This window comes from Ursus maritimus, unplaced genomic scaffold (genome assembly GCF_017311325.1).
Source record: "Ursus maritimus isolate PB19 unplaced genomic scaffold, ASM1731132v1 scaffold_36, whole genome shotgun sequence".
Lineage (NCBI taxonomy): Eukaryota > Metazoa > Chordata > Mammalia > Carnivora > Ursidae > Ursus > Ursus maritimus.
This window is the reverse complement of record NW_024426230.1, coordinates 1217929-1224216: the sequence shown is the minus strand read 5'-3', so window position 1 is coordinate 1224216 and position 6288 is coordinate 1217929.

Below are 6288 nucleotides of genomic sequence, written 5' to 3'. Positions count from 1 at the left end.
TATTATTTGACAGAGATAGAGACAGCCAGCGAGAGAGGGAACACAAGCAGGGGGAGTGGGAGAGGAAGAAGCAGGCTCATAGCAGAGGAGCCTGATGTGGGGCTCGATCCCGTAACGCCGGGATCACGCCCTGAGCCGAAGGCAGACGCTTAACCGCTGTGCCACCCAGGTGCCCCCATTCTTAAGTTTTCTTGATCTGTTCTCTTTGAGTTTCAGTTTGTAGACAAAAGCGTTTCCTGGTGTTTATCTGACTCTTGTTGGAAGGTCTCCCTGTCCTTCCCCTCCTCAGCACTGTCCGTCTCTAGCCTCCCCTACATTCTGTCCTTGGGGTTGTTGGTAGCATCTGCCTGCGTTGGCTCCTCGCACCGGGCCAGCGAGGCCTTGGCTTGCTCGGAGGCCTCCCTGCATACAGGGCTTTTGCTTCCGTTTTCCACGCTGTAGAGAGAAAGAGAGAAAGTTACATGATGCCCTGACTGTGTGTGTCCAGGAAAGGCTCTGAGATCATTGAAGGCCTGAGTTTTTATTATCCAACCAGGGGGAGGTATTCATTTCCACTTGAATAGAGGCACGAAGCTCTTTTTGAGACCGTTGCTGGCTCTTTTGCATAAAACAAAGAGGTTATACATCAGCATGGGGTAACTGGCTTTTCTCAGGAGCGATCTAACAATGCCTAGAGACAAAGGTTTAATTATAAGCTACCACAGCTAAAAGACTCGTAACCCACACACAATATCTTATCAAAATTTCACCATTGCTTTCGAAAGAGAATTAAACTGGTTTGTGGATCTAATGAAGAGCCTACTTTGTCCTTCCCATTTCCTCACTGTTCCCAAAGCATTTCAAGCTTATTGCAGTCTCTGGCCTTTGCCAAAGCCGTTCCCACAGCCCGGGGTGCCTTCGCCTCATTTCTTTAGCTTATCTGTTACTTATTCTTCCTTCATTTCAGGCACTTCCTCCCGTAAGAAGGGTTTTTGTCTGCTTTTCGCTTTTTCTTCTTTCTTTCTTTCTTTCTTTCTTTCTTTCTTTCTTTCTTTCTTTCTTTCTTTCTTTCTTTCTTTCCTTCTTTTTTTTACTTCAGCCCATCCTGAGCTCTACCGTCTATGAAGATTTGTTTCCAGTACACGAGTTTAACTCATTCTTCTTCAGTTGTGTCTATCAGTGATCTCGCTTGCTCTGCAGAAATAAGCTCCTCAGAGAGTAAAAACCACATTTTACTCCTATTTTTATTCCAGCCCCTAACACAGATCCTGGGAACATATAATTTTGTGGAAGCAATGCGTGAATGAATGTTAGGCATATGGCGGGTACTGAGGAAGGGACTGTTGATGGGTCATGGGGCCATTGATGAAAATGCCGTATAACCTCGTCGTGGTTGGAAATACTGTGTCACCTCGTCCCCAGTATCACCATTATAATGCTGGTCAGTACTGTTCGCAGAGGTCAGCCGGAAACGACACCCCACCCCCACGTCTTCCTCCAGCACTGATTACTTTCTTCTTTCCTCTCGCCGTCGGTGATTTTCGGTGAGCTGGACAGCAAAGAAGTAAATGACCTAGAAGGAAGAGGATGCGGAGGATTAGAAGGGAAATATTTTAAACTAGTTTATAATCGTGTTATGAATTGTATTCTGCTCCACAGGAGGGGAATTATATTTCATCACGGTTGCATGAAACATATGGACAAATGCTAACTGAGCCTGCAAGGCTTTGTTTACTGCAGTTGGTAAAAACCACCCAGCACGGGGCCTATTTTTAAGGACGGCAGGACTTTTTTCCTAAAAAGTTTGTTTATTTTTTCTAGTAATTTCTCCACCCAACATGGAGCTTGAACTCACGACCCTGGAGATCAGGAGTTGCACACTCTTCCAACTGAGCCAGCCAGGTACCCTTAGATCAAATCATTTTTCTAAGAGAGATTCCCCAGTTGATTTCAGGTGCCTCGTCTGGCCCAAGTCAGGCTCTCGGTGTTAGTTGTAGAGATTACTTAAAAAAAAAAGACAAAAAGAGGGGCACCTGGGTGGCTCAGTGGGTTAAATGTCTGCTTTTGTCTCAGGTCATGATCTCAGGGTCCTGGGATCAGCCCTGCATCAGGCCCCCTGCTCAGCGGGGAGCCTGCTTCTATCTCTCCCTCTGCCCCTCCCCGTTTGTGTGCTTTCTCTCTCTCTGTCAAAGAAATAAATAAAATCTTTAAAAAATAAAAAAATCTTTAAAGGAAAAAAAAAAGAAATCATATGATCTTGGAATCACCAAAGGACAGACATTAAGGATTGAGGTGAGGCCTTTGGGTTTTATTGTGAGATTAAAGGGAAACTACTAATGACTTTTAGACCGGGAAGTGACCTGCCCCAATCTATATGAAAATTAGCCATTTACAGGTTGGACACTGGGTGGAGCAAGATGTCAATACCCTGATGTTCCTGCCACAGGAAAAGTGGAGTCAGGATGAGCTCAGGTCAGGTTCAGAGGCAGCCCAGTGGGAGACGCTCAGCCCGTGACCGGCAAGCTTCAGGGTCAGTTCTGTGGGTAAATCTGAAGCCCTAGTCAGCTGGAGGCTGACTAAGTCCTGAGAATTAGCATATAATTCTATATGCTATAGAATTATAGCATAATATAAATTTGGACAAATGTTTACGGACAGAGTTGGTTTCCTTAGGCCTCCTTTGGAGCCTGGGACCCACCCTCTGTCCACCGACCCTAATAATTAAATGACCTGTGCAACAGAGAGAGAGAGAGAATCAGCTTCCAAAGAACGAGAGTGCTTTGCCCCGGCTGTTTTTTTTTTTTTTTTTTTTTTATTTTATTTATTTATTCGACAGAGAGAGACAGCCAGCGAAAGAGGGAACACAGCAGGGGGAGTGGGAGAGGAAGAAGCAGGCTCACAGTGGAGGAGCCTGACGTGGGGCTCGATCCCATAACGCCGGGATCACGCCCTGAGCCGAAGGCAGACGCTTAACCGCTGTGCCACCCAGGCGCCCCTGGTTTTTTTTTTTTTTTAAAGATTTTTTATTTTTATTTATTTGACAGAGATAGAGACAGCCAGGAGAGAGGGAACACAAGCAGGGGGAGTGGGAGAGGAAGAAGCAGGCTCCCAGCGGAGAAGCCTGATGTGGGGCTCGATCCCCTAACGCCGGGATTACGCCCTGAGCCGAAGGCAGACGCCTAACCGCTGTGCCACCCAGGCGCCCCGTGCTCCGGCTGTTTTTAAAGCAAAGCTTGGATAACATCTTTCAACATCTCTCATTGGCATATTCTGTGATGAGGGCCATTTTTTTAGGGGTGTTAGAGCCCATCTTGGGTATTTGGGTTTCCAAAAAGGAAAAACCACAAACCTGTGAACTCCAGGAATTCTTCAGTTCGTGACGAGGGAGGGAGACAGTTTTGCGTCGGGGGCATAGAGGTTTATCTCCACCACATACGCCAGGAGGCCCTTCCAGCCTGAACGCCACGGCAGATAAAAGAGCTGTCTCTGGAGAGAGATTGGGATTTTGCACAGCAAATATTATCACCAAAATTTCAGAGGCCCCGCTCGAGACAGTGGGAACCCTCGCAGTATTTTCACGCCCATAGGTGGGTTCTTTTCTGGCATCTGAATGAGATCCACCAAGGGTTCCATAGGCTGGAGGGAATTCTTGCTGGTGGCAAAGGCCGGGAGCCGGGATAAGGCTGATTCAGGCTTGGTCCTGGGCAAAGCTGCAAAGTTGGCCAAAGTATCTTCCTCTCTTCCTTCATCTCCTGGGTCTGTACCCCTCTGGTGATCCCTGTCTGGCCACAGGCTTCTGTGCTGCCACAAAGTGAGTGGCACTATACACGGGAGAGGGCACCAGGCCGGCGATCAGAAGGTCTGGATTCAAGTCCTGACTCTGCCACTTACCAAGGGCTGTGTCACCTTAGGCAAGTCCCTTAACCTCTCAGATTCTTAGCTTTCCCNNNCTGAAAGTTGAAGATAACACCTCTAACAGGTGTTATGAGACTCAAGTGACAGAGTGTGTGTATAAGTGACTTTTTAATATTATGAGCTTTCTACTTATTATAAAGACTTGTCTTCTTGAGAAATGACCTATAGACCACTCAAAATGTAATACCTGCATTTTCCTCCTATCCATCAACCTCTTATTCCTTTACTGGAATAGTCCTCAGCCAGCTTTTGGCAGGATTATACGTGATTACGTTAATTCTCCACAGGGTGGGTGCCTTTATTAATTTTGGCTTAAGAAGCTTCTCATGGGGATTTTCATTTTATTCAAAAAATTATTTTATTAAAGAAATAAAAAGTATTTTATTACAGTATTTTATTAAACATTACAACACATAAGACTATGTATAATCTATGTGTAAGACAAAAGAACGATAAAGTGAACACATATATACCTTCCACCTAGACTAAGAAACAAAACATTATTAATGCTGTTGATGGCCCATGGGTGCCTTCCCCGACTCCATTTTCCTCCCTGACCTGAGTTCACAGCAGCCCTGAATTTGGAGTTTACCTTCCCCTAACACTCCTTTATAGTTTTACTGTATGTATATCTTCCTAGTTAGTGGTTTCTTTTTTTTTATCTTTGCACATTTTGAACTTTATAAAAATGGTATTGAATTGGGGCGCCTGGGTGGCACAGTTTTCAAGCATCTGCCTTCAGCTCAGAGTGTGATCCCGGTGTTCTGGGATCGAGCCCCACATCAGGCTTCATCGCTAGGAGCCTGCTTCTTCCTCTCCCACTCCCCCTGCTTGTGTTCCCTCTCTCGCTGGCTGTCTCTGTCAAATAAATAAATAAAATCTTTTAAAAAAATGGTATTGAATTGAGGATATTCTTTTTGGGACTGCAATATTATGCTCCCAACAGTCATCCATAAAACACGTGGCTATAGTTAATTGCATTTCACGGTTGTATAGTATTCCACTGTGTGAAAAACCTTTTTATGGGGCTCCTGGGTGGTGCAGTCGGTTGAGCATCCAACTCTAGGTTTTGGCTCGGGTCATGATCTCAGGGTCATGGGATCCAGCCGGTGTCGGGCTCCCTGCTCAGCACGGAGTCTGCTTGACTTTCTCCCTTTGCCACTCCCCTCCCCTTCACTCTCTCTCTCAAATAAATAAATCTTAAAAAAGAAAAAAAAAAAAAAACCCAAGCTACTTTGTCCATTACCTATTGGATAGACATTTAGGTTGTTTTCAAGTCTCCCCCATCCCCCGCAACCCAGTTTCTCGCAATGCTGCCATGAATGTTCTTGGGCATGTCGCCTGGGCACGCGTACAAGAGTTTCTGCTTAGGCATGGTTTCACTAGGTTGTAGTTTCTGCAGACTTTCAACTTCATTAGATAATATAACGTTACACCTGTTTGTTTTTTCACCAGCAATTTATGAAGGCTCAGCATCTTTGCCAATACTTAGTTATATGAGACTTTCATATTTTTGCCCAGCAGGTGGCTATGTAGTGGCATTTCCTTATGCTGTTAGTGTACATTTCCTTGATTACTAATAAGATTGAGGGGCCCCTGGGTGGCTGAGCTGATTAAGCATCTGCTTTCAGCTCAGGTCATGATCCCAGGGTCTTGGGATCGAGTCCCGTGTCAGGCTTCCCGCTCAGCGGGGAGTCTGCTTCTCCCTTTCTCTTTCCCTCTGCCTCTCCCCCTGCTCATGCTCGCTCTCTCTCTCAAATAAATAAAATATTAAAAACCATAAAAAGGGGCGCCTGGGTGGCTCAGTCGTTAAGCGTCTGCCTTCGGCTCAGGGCGTGATCCCGGCGTTATGGGATCGAGCCCCGCATCGGGCTCCTCCGCTGGGAGCCTGCTTCTTCCTCTCCCACTCCCCCTGCTTGTGTTCCCTCTCTCGCTGGCTGTCTCTGTCAGATAAATAAATAAAATCTTTTAAAAAAATGGTATTGAATTGAGGATATTCTTTTTGGGACTGCAATATTATGCTCCCAACAGTCATCCATAAAACACGTGGCTATAGTTAATTGCATTTCACGGTTGTATAGTATTCCACTGTGTGAAAAACCTTTTTATGGGGCTCCTGGGTGGTGCAGTCGGTTGAGCATCCAACTCTAGGTTTTGGCTCGGGTCATGATCTCAGGGTCATGGGATCCAGCCGGTGTCGGGCTCCCTGCTCAGCACGGAGTCTGCTTGACTTTCTCCCTTTGCCACTCCCCTCCCCTTCACTCTCTCTCTCAAATAAATAAATCTTAAAAAAGAAAAAAAAAAAAAAACCCAAGCTACTTTGTCCATTACCTATTGGATAGACATTTAGGTTGTTTTCAAGTCTCCCCCATCCCCCGCAACCCAGTTTCTCGC